Here is a 13,552-nt window from a genome sequence, read left to right on the forward strand (position 1 = left end):
GGCTTTTGACAATGGGACACTACTGTAGGTAGTTGCTCCATAACTCAGTCTGAGGAATCCAGGTTCGACCTATGATTCACATACATACAAAGCCAAGTCCACACAAAATATGAATTTTGTGAAAACGTGAAAACGCGAGGACATGCAAAGATACACACGGAGCTGAAGTCGTCAGATCCGTTGGACATCAGGCTATACCACAAGCGAAGCATATTTACACCGGTGTGCCACAGGTGTGAAGTGCATTAGCATTAACTAGATTATTGACTCTAGTGCAAGTGGGAGTCTGTAGGAGATATGCCCTAGAGGCAATAATAAATGATATTATTTATCTCCAAGTTCATAATTATGTTTATGTTCCATGCTATAACTGCTATGGTTCTCGAGTCTGCAATTCCACGAGGCTCGAGGAAGACTCATATGCACGTGTGGAATAATAAACGATAAGAAGTATTCCTAGTCTGACCTCTAAGACTAGCTCAAGTGTTGCATGATGATTCTGTTTTCCTGGTCATGGGCATGTCTATGCCAGCAACTTTGAGGGCACAATGTTAAGAGAACATTTGTGTTGAATCGACCCGGATTGATGTTATGCTATGATATTCATTCGTCACAAGTTTATTGGTACATAACACAGAGATGGTTAACGTTTGCATGATTCCTTAGACCATGAGAGTATCGAGTTTCTTCATACTTGCTTCATGAACTTTGGGGTTTGTTAAACGTCATCCGTAAATGGGTGGCTATTACGGTGGCTTACGGGTTCATGGAAAAGTGTGTCAAGTAACTTGATAGCTCAAGACCGGAATTTGCTCCTCCGACGATGGAGAGATATCTCTAGGCCCTCTCGGTGTTACGGTATCCATCATCGTCTGGCCAGACACTTTGTGATTTGATCACGGGGATGCCGGAACACGATAACGAGAAAAGAGAACAATACCGGTAACGAGGTAACTAGCATAGTGGACAAGTTGTTGATCCACGGGAATGCCAACATGTCTCACCTCGGGTATTTGTAACATATCGCGAAGCAACAGGAATAGCACACGGCAACTGGAGGTTCACTCGAATATTTATTCGTGTGGGTATAGGGGTCAATATGGGTGTCCACGGCTCCAATGTTGATCATTGATCGGAAGGGGTTCCGGGTCATGTCTATACTTCACCGAACCTATAGGGTCACACGCTTAAGGTTCATCTATCTGCTGAATACTAGACAGGGAGTCTGAGAGAAAATCACCGAAAAAGTTTCGGACACCGAAAAGTTTCGGACAGCGGAATCGTACCGCAGAGAGAGGTCATCGGATAAGTTTCGATGATACCAAAAAGTTGTTTCGGGATACACCATTAAGTCAAATTGGTTTCGGCACATGCCTGATAATTCTTGGAGGATGCCAGAATCATTCTGGAAGCTTTTTGGAATTTTCTGAGATAAAAACCGGAAATGTTCCGGAGCTGCCGGAGCCACTTCAGATGCGCTTCGCAGATGAAAATCACTAAAACCGGAATTGTTTCGGAACTCGTTGAAAATCATTTTAGTGGGTACTGGAAATGTTCTTAGCCCACATAAATATTTTTAGTTCGATCAGACGCTGAAAAATGTCGTCGTGAATAGTGAAAATCAGCTTTATGGTTACTTTATGGAAAGCCACCTTTTGGGGCTTTGCTCCAAAAGATCTTGGGGATGACATGGATGGACAGGAGCCAATTTTTGGGCCCCTCATGGAGGTGTGGCCGTCCACATGGGGTATCCCCCCTTGGGGACCCTCTTGTTCATTGGTTTCACTCCTAGGTCCTTGTGGAAGGACTTCATTCATGTGCATTTTGGGTTTTTGTGTGAAACTACCCTACCCCTTGGGATTTCCTATAAATAGAGGTGGAGGGGCAGCCCTCCACACTCATCCCTTCTCACATACAAGTGCCATGCATGATCTGGCTTCTCTCTCCCTCCCAGCGAAACAGTTTCGTAGAGCCGAAAGGCTGTCTGGGTTCCGGTGGGAACTAGTTCTGGACGGCGAAGCCCTGCCGGATAGATGACACCATATGTGTGCAACTCTGTAGAGAGATCGTAGTTTCGGTCTTAGTTCGTGAGTGCCTCCCGAAGGGCTGTCCGTGTGACCGTCCGAGTTTCGAAGGTCCTCCCGAAGGGCTGTCCGAGTGACCGTTCGAGTTTCGAAGGTCCTCCCGAAGGGCTGCCCGCGACACCGTCCGGGGGGCTGTTCGGCCGCCTCCCGGAGGGCTGTCTGAGGAGCAGATGAGTTTATACATCCTCGCGGTTGGGAGGTTGTAAATCCTAGCTGCGGGGATCTGCACCACCGATCGTCATCGACTCTACTTCCCGCTGCGCTACGAGTCGGTAACGAAAAAGATCAAACCATGTATGCAGTCTCCATAGTGGTCCTAGGCTGGTGCGTAGGTCGGAAATTTTTTGTTTTCTGCTGCGTTACCCTACACACATGCCGGTCCGGCGCACTCACCGAGGCTGCCGCCACCTTCTTCCACCGATCCATCTCTAGAGCAGGTACTGACTCACAGACCTTGCCAGGCCTGCCGTCGACGCCACCATGGCGCCAGACAGCTCAACCACCCTGCGCTCGTCCATCCAGCCGCATCCGTCGTCGATATGCAGCTACACCATGCCGCCACCACTCGTCGTCAATGACGCGGTAGATACAATGCCGCACCACCTGGCAACCTCCACACCATCGCCACTGCTGGAGCTACTCGGAGCCCACCATCCACAACATCTCTCCCCCGAACAGCAGTTCCTCCCAAGACGGCGCCTCCATGGAGGATACGACGCGCAGGACGCCGCCGCCGCCCAATCCAGACTGAATTTTGGACTTTCGTCCGGGAGGGGTTCGGGGGTGGATAGGGGGGACCTCGGCTTCGCCTCCAGGAAGGGTAATGGCGTCAAGTGACGTCGCCGATGTCGGGCCGAACACGCTGACCAAAGTCTCCTCCAGTCCCCATCCTATGCCACCAAACCTCCGTGTACTCCGGATCCGGCAAGCCACGATCTGAAACCCGCTAAGATGAAAGAGCCATGGGGCTCAACCCACCAGAAAGGAGGATCGAGAAGAACTCCTTGTAGATCTCCAGACGCCGAATCCAACGATCCGACGTGGCCAGCGACGATCATCACCACCCCGCGGCGGCCGACGGAGTCCGAAGAAAGGATCCAGATGGATCCGATCTGGATCCGGCGGCACCCGCGACCACCGGTCAGGCCAACGCAGCCACCACCTCACGACACGCAGGTCGCCACCGTCGCGCCGCGCACGACGCCGATGGGAGACCCGCCCGCCGCGCCGCCGGACCCCACGTTCCTCTGGATCCCGCTGTCCTGCGCCAGCCAAGACGGAGAGGATGGGGAGAAGCCCCGCCGCCGCCCAGCCGGCCAGGCTTCGCCCGGCGGCGCTATGGACGGCGGCGAGGAGGGGGAGAGGAGGAGGAGACTCGAGGGGCGGCGGCTAGGGTTTTCCCCCCGGGTCGCCCGCGGGGGCGACACTAAATTCAATAACAAAAGATCCATGCATGATTAGAGGGAAGGTAAGTTACTAATACACTTTCATAATGGTAAGCTTCGGTGTCTATGACTTAACAGAAGATTTTTACATGCACGTAATTACTGGAATCATTTCAATCACAAGAATTGCACACCAGAATCATTGTAATTTTATTAATTATGAAGTTGAACCAATAAATAAATAAAAATTATCAAGTCATTAAGTTTCACTAATAGTAACTAACATATTAACCATCAAATACTTTTTACATACATAAGGGTATGCCCATCACTTTTATCTGCGTTGTATGATTCCAAATCATAATATTTCATACCACACAAACTTAACATGCCTAATAGATCAGTTATTCCAAGTAAATAGGGAAGCTAGAATCACACATATGTAGCAACATAGATATTAACGATGAGATTCAACGGGTATTACAAACATTAAAGAACCCTAAAACAACAAACAGCTATGGAGACAAAATATACAAGAACAACCAACCTCTTCAGTAAAATCTTTAGATATAACTCCAATCCTCTTGTTGATATTGTTGATGTCTTCCAATCGATGAGAGTAACAACCGCTCTGTGCTCTTTCCTCTACAGAAATACTAGTCCAAGATGATTGTTCTTGCATGAGAACAAGGGGGGGGGGGGGGGGGGGTACAAGAACACACAACAAGCAGCAAGAATAACACGATGAATGGACAGGCTGAATTGTTTTTACCCATCCCTAGTACTACTATATGTTGGATTTGGTAATCCGATGTTAAGTGACCTCACACCAACAAACACGCGACCCCACATAGACAGGTACATCGATCCAATTTACAAATGCATTACACACATATACTACCTCCGTCCTGGTTTATTGGCCCATTTTGTAATTTGTGCCAAATTTTGACCAATATTTAACTAACAAAATGTTAATGCATGTCAACCAAAATTATATCATTGGATTCGTATTTGAACATAGTTTCTAATGATATAATTTTTTATGATATGAATGAACATTTTATTAGTTAAATTTATGGTCAAAATCTGACACAATACAATAAGGACCAATAAACTAGGACGGAGGTAGTAACGAACATTATACAAGAGCAAAAACCCATATACACAAACGACTTTCTGAATTCTTACGTAGATCAGTGGCCGAGAATCCACGTGCCCCCGCCTCTGCGTGACACAAATCCTCTTCCGATGGGTACATGTTACGAATTGCGAGAGTGCCGGAATAAATGTGGACACATTGAGCAGCCCCGTGATTGGGCTCCAAAGTACTGCAAGAAAATAATTGGACACTACTGGATAGAAAAACTAATCGGACATGTAGACCATTTGCACCATGTGGATCAATCTAACATATTCGCACATTACAGTATTAGTATTTTAACGTTGATTTGTTTCTCCTAGAAACATTCAGTCTTTATCTTCCCCCTTTTTCTGAAATGCCGCTCTAAAAAGAACAATGGATTATATTGAGGATCAATCAAGCCATCTGAATTTTGGTGATTGAAGCCGTTTACTGTCCTTTAGATGAAAGATGCATCATTAATAAAGTACTCCCTCCATAAAGAAATATAAGAGCATTTAGATCACTACTTTAGATATCTAAACGCTTTTATATTTGTTTACAGAGGGAGTATCTTTCTTGTGAAAAGATGTATTTTAATAAAATAAAAGTACACGCCGTAGGTAGAATGGTGTTTCTTCCTGGACAGACATATTGAGAAATAAACACAATGATTATATTAGATTAACACATGTTACAAAATTCAGTTTATGGCTTCTAACAACTGTGACCACTGTAACTGCCTTAACCGCCGTATAGAAAACTAATGTAACAAAACATAACATTTCAATTTACTAATGCACTTCAACAACTTTAAACTTTGCAACTCTGTGCTAACGCACTAGACATCCGACAGTAGACCCTCCATCTGCGAACTATCTGGCTTATGGGTAGTAGTAGAACTCAAGAGGAAAAAGCATGGATCGCGCCGCCGCCGCCACCGCGGCCTTCTCTCGGGTCAGGCCGCTTGGGTCCGGCAAGCTGACGATGGATCCTCCCGCTTGCGCCTTCCCCGGGAGACGTCCGCCTCAGCTGCGGGGCCAGGGAAGAAGCGTCGTTAAGGACCATGACCTGGCCGCCGGTGCCTTCCACCGGGGCGCTAGGTGGCTGCAGCGTGGGGGCGATCGCCCCGCTGCGGCCTTCCCTCTGAGGTGGCGGCGATCTCTCCGTCAGCTGGTCGGGCAGGACCGACACAGACTGTACCAGCTGAACCAGCTGGGGGAGGAAAGCGGGTGGAGCGGTGGACGCCATTGCTGCGCGTGGCCGTCGAGGCAGTTCACTGTTCACCGTCTCGGTGATCGCGGTCGAGAGCGAGAGTAGATGATGCCCTGCACTCCTCTTTCGAGCTAACTAGCTGATGGATGCATTGGTGCAGCGGATGAGCGGAACTTATAATGCCGCGCGTACGAGGATCGGTCCACGGACGCGGAGCAAGACCGATCGAGCAGTGACCAGACCCGGTTAGCCGCTGAACCGGTCTGCGGAATGAAAACCTCGCACGCGCGCTCGCGTGTTACGGGATGCTCTCCGTGGATTGATCCGATCCAACGTGCGGGATGCATTGGTTGGTTCCTGCCTGGCTACGGTCAAGAACCCGACCAAGTGCTCCGGTGTGAAAGCGTACTACTGCATTTCTATCCTGGATATAATAAGCTTCAGCAACGGCCAAGTCTTGAGGCAGCATACAGTTTGCTGCTGACATTGAACTAAACTATAACAGTGCTGATTAGATTGTCAAATACACTTCAAATATATATACTCCCTAGTTTGACTACACTGGTGTATGTCAAAGACGTCCAAGTTCTAAAACTGAGGGACGTACAAAGCGTATTTGATTCGGTCTAAAGTCACAGCTGATTGATCCACGGGTTATTGTTAATGAACTAGACAATTCCCCGTGCGTTGCCGCGGGATTTCTACGCTTCGTTTGTATGTAGACATTTGCATGTAGAATCGGATATTGGCATTTGCCTACCCGGATGTGGCTGTTTGGATGGTCTTGGCATTTAAGCATGGAATCGCACCTCGATATTGAACCATCCCTGACAACACTAGGCCATCCCGTCCCGAATTCGGACCTCCACCCCTCCGATTTGCTTGGTATTGCCTCGCCCCCGCGTACCCCTTCGCCTAAAAAGAAAAGGAAGCAGCCCTCGCACGGTCACCGGTCGATGCAGCTGCGCGGAATAGGCACTCCCACGCCAGCAGCCGCCGGACCCTCTCCCGGACCTGCAGCAAGGCCAGACATATGCAGTGCTCGCGCAGTCACCGGTTGGCCCTCTTCAACCCTAACGCCACCGGAACTCCGCTGGGTCTGCATCAAAATCCCGTCGCCCCATGTCGTGGTGGGGGGTGTGGTCACCGTTGCGACATCTACGGCCAAGGCCTGAATCCCCAGGACCTCGTAGACGAGGAACAACAAGGGGACACGAAGATGGAGATGCACAACCATGTTTCGTGGCGGGGCGGCACCCCCGCCGGGCTGGTGATGCTACTGTTGTCCATGGCGGCCATCGCCACCGGCAATAACCGTCGGCCTCTGCCTCGACGTCTCACTCCTAATTGAACGACTCCGCCGCCTCTTCGACCTCACGCCTCCACCTGTGCTGCCGCGGTTGTCCTAGATCCGCCGCGTGTTTGCTTGGGTTGACCGGCAAGGACTTGAGTCCAGCTTCGTGTGCGCTAGGGACTCCGGCGCGTCTGTCGTCGCTGTTGTGTAGTTTGGTTCCGCCTCAGGGACCACGTCATGGCTGGGTGTTGTGCTTGTAATCTCACGAATAAGCCAATTCAATACTTTGACCATCCAAACAAGAATTAACATCGGTCTCTTTTCTTGAATTCCAAGTGCCAAATGCTTACACATCCAAACAGCAGAATTCGGGTTGAATCTCAATATCAATGTCTCGGTGATTTGATATTGCAGCCAATTCAATTCCAAGGCCTCAAATGTCTACATCCAAACGGAGTGTAACATCTTGAGATATTGTAGTATTGTCTACGAAGAAAATTAACATCCAACACAATATGAAAAATATACAAAAATGACACGGTAGTTGAGATTCTTTTTTTTAGAAAAGGAAGATGACCCCCGCTCTGCATCTGGGAGATACAAAAATGACACGGTAGTTGAGATACATATATGTCTCATCGAAAGTCCTCTTCTGCGCTCGCGCACACATGCTCTCGTTATCGCTCCCGTTCAGCCCCTTCGAGATTACCACCCCGACATGTATAGGCCCAGGTATAACTTTTGTATACCGACTTTTTTTAAGAGCCGATGGCCCATATCTGGCCCACTCTGACAACTATTAAAGTCGACGCCGTTATCTATGGGATAGGCCGGCTCCGATTTTCGCTCACGATGTGCGCTGTTAAAGCTAAGATTCTGTTCCAAAGGCGCACCGTCACATCACATTCAGGTTACAAAATATCAACACAATACACAGGAACTGAGCTAATGCTCTGAACTTACAGCTGTTAATCAGAATCATCTATAATCAGTTCAGTATATTTTGAAACCCGTAGCCACAGAGGAGGCGCTAGATAAGTCGGTCAGAGCCATTCACTCTATTTCACCTCCCACTGAAACTTGATCTTATTCCAACTACAGCTTCACGTGGATGACTGAAATCAGAGTGTGCCCCTCACCTACCCCTCACCCCCCTGCTTATACACTACACAGCTTGGGCAAACCTCCTGCCCTTGTTGTTAAAATTTTGATTTTTTTGTGTTATCCTCAAAATTTTACTGCAATCTACTGCTCCCATTCACCCAAATTTTACTGATTCACCCTTCCTTATCAGCCTGCACAAGATACGTGAAATGTCGATCCTTTGCACCCAGTTCAGTGAAAACCTACATAGTTTTGCTCACATCGTCCTATGCCTGCTCATGGTTTATTTCCCCACACAAATTATGGAGAGCTCGCTTGGTGAAAAAACTCTCTATGATGTTGTATACCTTGGCTAGATTGACGTTATTTTGCCGTAGCTGCTTCACCAGTCTCGGTTGTAAACGTCGATGTGTTTCTGTGAAGGCAGGGTATTGTCTCTCCGCAATTAGGAGACAAAGATTGGATGTGTTGCTCCCGATGCTCTGATATGCACCAACCATTGCCTTTCGATCGCAACAATCGTATAAGAGCCCAACACTCACAATGGCATGACCGACTGTTCTCAACGCCAGCCTTCCCTGCATAGCACAAACAACATCCAGAACTTTAGATTTGGCCATTGACATCACAACAAACCAGCAGTGCTACATGGAGAATTCCAAAATGAAGTACTCACCGCACAGCTGCAAATGATTTCCTGCCTGCATTTTGTCCTTTAAACATTTAGTCTGCTTTTTCAATATGTAATACCAAACCCCTTCCCGCAGGAGTACAAGTTATATGCTTCACCTAAAGATCAAATCTTATACCCAGTTTCAGTACAATCACATTTTCCCCTGGATTCTCAGCGAACCCACGAATTGCTTTCTCCAACGAACTTGGGCGATTAGGACAAGGTGTCCTCCTTTACGCAGCCACACCAATCGTTACCCTGCATGCATTCCAGAAATGTTTAAATCAGCAGATGCTTACGTCGAACACATGATAGTCAAGTCAAAACTTTTGATATGCGTGTGCATATCACAGCTCAATGTGAAGGCACAATAAGTAATCAGACTGCCACCTAGCTGTGCCATCACCTAGATAAATATTATTTCAGTTATCAGAAGTACACATTGACTTTGCAGTACCACTTTGCTACGAACACCAATGTTCAGGCTTCTACAGAAATCATCCACTTTTAAAGATGTCAAATAATTGTCAAAATGCACCAGCACTGTCTACAGATGCCAATGAAAAATTACTGTCCAAAATAACTGCTAATTATCGAGATACATTGCTTGTTAAAATGCTCTTCATCACTGTCAAGATTAATTTATTTGAGCACCCTCACAACAATAAAAATATGCATATACACCCATCACTTCAGGCTTGACCCACTTTTTTCGGAATTTGTAGCACTGAATGCACATACTGTTGTGTCCAGCCAAGAGCTCTAGGGTTCATCTCGCCTGTAAACCACGCAGACGCCTGTAGTCGCAAATGGCTGCTACCATTCATCCACATCAAACATTTTATTCGGCCCTCCAAATCTGCTTGAACTCGATATGTGAACCACGGATTGTTGGCACCCAACTCCTTAAATAATTCCATCGTTTTCCTCACATCATCATCCGCTTGGTCACAACCCAAGTTCCTGCACAATGCTCTCAGTGATCGCTTAGTGAAGGGGACTTTTCTATTTAACCAAAAAATCTCCTAATTATGTTGTAAACATCTATATGTTTGGGACGGCCAGTGAACGGTTACCCGCCAATTTGGAGAGAGTGAATGATTGTATTTCTCCTTGTGCTTAGACATTTACAAACCATTGTCCTCTGACCTAAGCAACTGGGTCAGTGCAGGGCATTCACAACGGCATGACTGTGTATTCTCTAACCCTGCTTCCCCTGTATATCAACAATATAGAAATTTAAAATCATTTCCTTCACAAACTAGTTCACCTTTTTTGCTGGTTTTTGCATCGTCAAGACTTAGCACGCAACCTCAAATAATTTCCTACATGCATTTCGTCCTCTCGACATTTAATACTGACCCTGTTAGCACAAAAATACAAGTTGTGAAAAACCGCACCCTACATGACTTAGTTGATCACATTTGCAAATTTCTGGTGTCCTAAAAATTGATTACTCAACATTACTTATATGACGAGTGTGGTATATTCCATAAATTATTGGAGAACTACAGAACATATCCTATGAAGCACCCTACAACAAACTTATTACTATAAAATAAGCTATAATGTCAACTACAAGTCAACGGCATGTTCCTAGCACTTAATTAACTAATTACACGTACCTATAATCCTTAATTGGTAATCTGATGAGGATAATGATGCTACAGACTAACCTATTTGTCCATCCAAGAGTCTCTGGATTCACCTTCCTCATCGATTGCTGAGATATAGTCGGAGAGCTGCGCTTCCCGTTAACTGGTCCGGCATCCACATCTAGGAGCTACGGCTCCCACTCATCACTTCCACTTCTTATGACTCATGGCTGCCAGCAGTGGAGCTCCAAGGGTCGGCAGGCGTACTTCCCCATATCCAGCAGGCTATCGGTGCCATCCATCCCCTCAAGGATTGGAATCCTAACATGTTGGGAGGGGGAAATCTCTAAGAAATTGCAGCTCCAGCTATATCATCTTACGTAATTGAACGAGTCTAGGGATACATCACCTTTTAACCGGCTGTAGAAAGAATTCCATGTCTTCAATGGCGCCGCCCTCCTACGCAAGGACGCCGCCGCCCCAGCTTCTCTTCTGTCTAGGAAAAACTTGATAATTGCAACCTTTTGTCGAATGGAAAAGTGAAGTTCCTGTCCCCGCAGCCAGACAGAATGTAACGTTATGGGCCACGGCAAGACCTTGTGTTCTCAACCCCAGCCTTACCCTGCAAAAAAATTCACAAACTGAATTAAATTACCGATCACAAACCAGCAAAACCAAATTAGTCATTAACCAAGCACCCACAAACTATCTCCTGCATGCACTTCGTCCTCTCGAAATTTAGCCGGCTCTTGCCGTACCGGATGGCAAACCCCTTTTCCCATGAACACAAACTGTAGAAATTGTATGCCTCAGCCACAGAGTTGAAAGTAGTGCCAAGAACCAGTGTCATCACATTTTCAGTTGGGTTCTCCGCAAAACACCTGACTACCTTTTCAAACATACTTACTCGGTTTAGGCGCGGTGTTTTGCTGGGGGAGGCAATACCAATCCTTAGCCTGCAAACACAGGCACATAGAACATGAATTTTCTAATTGCAGATAGCAAACAACTAGCAAACACAGCCTCATATAGCATGAACTTTCTAATTGCACAGAGCAATCAGCCTACAAACACAGGCGCGTATAGGATTAATATTCTAAATGCAGGGAGCAAAACAGACTGCAAACACCAGTACATAAATCAATATTTTTCCTTAACGATGACAGCAATCGGCCTGCAAACAGAGGCGCACATAGCCTGAATTTTGTGAATGCGGAGAACAAATCAGCCTTCACACACAGGCACACACAACATAAATTTCCTGAATGCAGTAGAACAATCAGCACTCACTCTAACTGCATGATTTACTCACTCATTCGTTTCATTCCTAAATCACTCAATACGTGCTGGAAGGCAAAGTTGTTATTCACTGACCTCTGGTTCCACCCCAGTGCTCGGGGATTCGTCTTCCCCGTTGACAGCTCCGACATCGGCGGCGAGCTCTCCCTTGTGCTCACCACCGCTATCCGCTGTCCGCTGGTGTGCCGCGTCGCCTCAGCCCGCGGTACCGCCTACAAATCCCCCACACCAAAGACAACGACAACTAGCAGCCGGCACCAAGCTCTCCCCGACCTCCTCCAGCAGACTGGATCTGAAACTTGGGAGAAAGCCATCCTCTGGATAAGCTAAAACAGAGGGCTCAAAAGGAGGCGGCATCGCCGAAAAAGCAAAGATCGACTTACCTGCTGATAGGCTGCATCAGAACTCCATGTTGTCTCGCCGCCGGCGCTCATCGCCTCTGTGCCGCAGTCCTCAGCTTCCCCCAAATGGCCCACACCGTACCCGCAGTCCTCAGCGATTGTCCTGGTCCACGGATCAGACGGGGAACACCGATTCTGTTCCACGGCCCACCTCGCCGGAGACTGACGGCCGTCCAAACTATCGTCAGATCTGTCAACTCTCCCCCGCGCGAAGGCCCACCACCCAATGCTGTCGCGTACGTATTTCCCAACAGTGCTCGATTTTCTGGCGGACCGCATGCGTACGTACAGAACTATGGCACAGATCGAGAAGCGACAACCAACGACCTAGATAACGAGCTCACGTGAGCTCGCGCTCAGTTACTCCACGTCCATGTCTCATGCTCATTGACTATCACTTGAAAGTAGTATCGCCTAAAACACCATGAAAGTACTACGCTACGTATCTTTACATCGAAGGTCATTGAGGTTCAAATAAAAAGATAGTACTCAAACAAAATTGTTAAGTTTTTAGCATAAATAAATAAATATTATTGATAGAATTGCTATATCACACGGTTATTCTGAAAATAATGAATAGAAAATTGATAAATGGGTAGCATGTAAAGGATAGAGGGAGAATTAATAGATTACTAGAAGGGTTGGGCGCGCTTTGCTGCGCCGTTGGTGTTGTTTGGTTTCTTAGAAACATTACTCAGTTTGTTTCAAATATAAGGTGTATTACATTTTTTTAAAAGTCAAATATTTTTAAGTTCGATCAAATTTGTAGAGAAATATACCAAAATCCATAATACCAAATCGGTATAATTAGATTCATTAGGAAATGAATTTCCATATTTTTTGTTTAATATTGTGTATGTTTACATTTTTGGCTCTAAACTTGATCAAAGTTAAAAGAATTTAACTTTCCAAAAAATAATACCCTTATATTTTGGAATTGATGGAATGTTTAGTTTGGCGGGGCAGGGAGATGATGGAGTGTTTTTTATATATAATTCGATGATTTGGTGGGCCTTTCTTGATGTGGCTAAGTGTTATCCGCAAGAAACTCATATTTATGTGAGGAAATTTTTGTGTCGGTAGCCGCATGTACTACATTGATGCTATAGTTTCACATGGCAACGTTTATTTTTTTTTTCTAGGTTGTAGGAGGGTGCATGGGATTGATATGTTTTTATAGGCGGTTGTTGCTGGTTGATTTAAAAAAGATTGACTCGATCAAAATCTTAAACTAAATCCATAATTGAATGCCTCAATCGAATTAAAGAGAGCTTCAAAATTAGGAAAGAATAGTGAATTAAAATAATTGAATGGGGGAGCTCCTTGTGAAACTGTTGACCCAGTCAAAATTGAGTGACTCTATTTTAAATTGAAGACCTCAA

The 13,552-nt window shown here is 46.3% G+C and overlaps 2 long non-coding RNA genes across 3 annotated transcripts; both read right to left on the reverse strand.

The window, feature by feature from the left end:
* Window positions 1-7,997: 7,997 nt before the first annotated feature.
* On the reverse strand, window positions 7,998-10,512 carry LOC109778159 (uncharacterized). Its single transcript, XR_012203750.1, has 3 exons — window positions 9,583-10,512; window positions 8,879-9,133; window positions 7,998-8,780 (listed from the first exon to the last, which is right to left on the reverse strand). It is a non-coding gene; the product is annotated as an uncharacterized lncRNA (long non-coding RNA).
* A 478-nt stretch (window positions 10,513-10,990) lies between these two features.
* LOC109778160 (uncharacterized) lies at window positions 10,991-12,417 on the reverse strand. 2 transcript variants are annotated; one of them, XR_006671030.2, is made up of 3 exons: window positions 12,153-12,417; window positions 11,845-12,061; window positions 10,991-11,092 (listed from the first exon to the last, which is right to left on the reverse strand). It is a non-coding gene; the product is annotated as an uncharacterized lncRNA (long non-coding RNA). The 2 variants fall into 2 exon arrangements; XR_012203751.1 differs by lacking the exon at window positions 10,991-11,092 and adding an exon at window positions 11,403-11,426.
* Between the last annotated feature and the right edge of the window lie 1,135 nt (window positions 12,418-13,552).

This window comes from Aegilops tauschii, chromosome 2 (assembly GCF_002575655.3).
Source record: "Aegilops tauschii subsp. strangulata cultivar AL8/78 chromosome 2, Aet v6.0, whole genome shotgun sequence".
NCBI classification, from domain to species: Eukaryota; Viridiplantae; Streptophyta; class Magnoliopsida; order Poales; family Poaceae; genus Aegilops; species Aegilops tauschii.